The sequence below is a fragment of the Oryzias melastigma genome, linkage group LG11 (genome assembly GCF_002922805.2).
Source record: "Oryzias melastigma strain HK-1 linkage group LG11, ASM292280v2, whole genome shotgun sequence".
Classification (NCBI taxonomy): Eukaryota; Metazoa; Chordata; class Actinopteri; order Beloniformes; family Adrianichthyidae; genus Oryzias; species Oryzias melastigma.
Genome location: NC_050522.1, coordinates 6,919,420 through 6,921,078, shown reverse-complemented (window position 1 = coordinate 6,921,078; position 1,659 = coordinate 6,919,420).

Sequence of the window (1,659 nt, the reverse complement as noted above, 5' to 3'; positions counted from 1 at the left end):
CACACACACACACATACACATGTGGGGTAGATATTTTGGCATTTCAAAAAAGCTAACTTATTGATTAAAGTATGACTGAATTCATTACAGGCTGGTCCCAGAGATTAAACTCTGATGCAAGTCCGATGCAGGAAGAAATTGTAGAAAGCATAGGGATGTTCCAGATGAGGAGCTATGGTCAGCGACCCTGACCAGAGTGATCTCTATGTTGTTTGCCGAGCTTAAGAATAGAAGTTCTCATACATGAGACATTCCTGAGACTTTTCAGAAAAATTGTAATTTTGAAATTGGTCAATAATTTGCCACGTCTTCTCCATCTAATGAGGTTAGTTTCTATTTTCTAGTGGGAGAAAATAAGAGCAGTTTGGACGGACTCAAGGAACTTAACAAGTTTTTAGTGAATAATTGAATATTGCAGTTGTGGGATAATGACTGAAATGCACGCCCTTATTAACAATGTTGAGAGAAGACACAGGGAACATGTAGACCATTTCATTCATGCCATGAGTCTCTCCTCCTTCCTCCTTGTGGTGTCAGAGAAGTAAGAGATAATGGTCTCTGTTTCTGGACTGTTGGAGAGGAAGCAGGAAAGGCAGCAGAAAGTGGGAATTCAACTATTTTTTAGAAAAAAATATGCAGATGTCAGATTTAGGGATTTGGGATTTGAGGATGGGGTTTATCGTACAAAAAAGAACAATTTAGGATTTTAGGAGTTTTAATGATTTTGCAGGACTGAAATTAAGATATAGCATTGTCCAAATCCTTTGATCAGGGTTTTCCAAAGTCAGTCATACCTTTTTTCTAACCAACGTGCCATTGAAGCTCTTTATTTGCCAAAGACAAATGATCCCGGTAATCAGAAGCACATATTGCAGGGTTTCTTGAAAACCAGCAGGAGGTCGGCCCTCAAGGACTGACTTTGGACGTCCTAGATTATGGAACCAGAAATCATAGGTATAATTGGTACTCATCGTCTTCTTCTAAAGTGGGCTGACACAAACACACTCAAATTTATATATATATATATATAAAATGTATTTACAAAGTTTCAGTAAGCACAGCAGTAAACAAATGATACCTCAGATATTGACAAGTTAACTCATGTTTAAAAATATGTTTATTTAATTAATCCATTCCTCTTCTTTACCTGCTCGTTCCCATTCAGGATTGCAGGCATAAAAGCTGAATTGCAATGAATATCAGAACAGAGATTTCCTTTACAATTGTTAAAAACTGTTTTAGCAGATGTATTATCCACATTTTTGACAGTCCTCTTCGGTGATTAAAACCATTTTTTGTTGCTAACACTCCAGAGGAAACTCTCCAAACGTTCCAACAAGAGTGCACCCTCTTGTTCACTTCTCAGCCTTTAAACTTCTGTGAGAAACGGCCTGATGCTTCCTTTCATATGAATCAATCAAAGGTGACCTTATGCTGCTGCTGCTGGGTAGTGAGTACAGCCTTGATTAGGAGTGCCTATGCTTGTTAGCCACAATGCCTCTCTGCAACTCTGCATCCCGCTTTTCAGTCTCATTGAATCTGTGTGTATGTGTGTAAATGTGAGATGTTTAGGAGCTCGCGCGTGATCATGCTGTAGTATCGCGAGACTGACAGGTGTGTGGGTGAGTAAATCTGGCGGCGCGTGAGTAGCTAAACAAA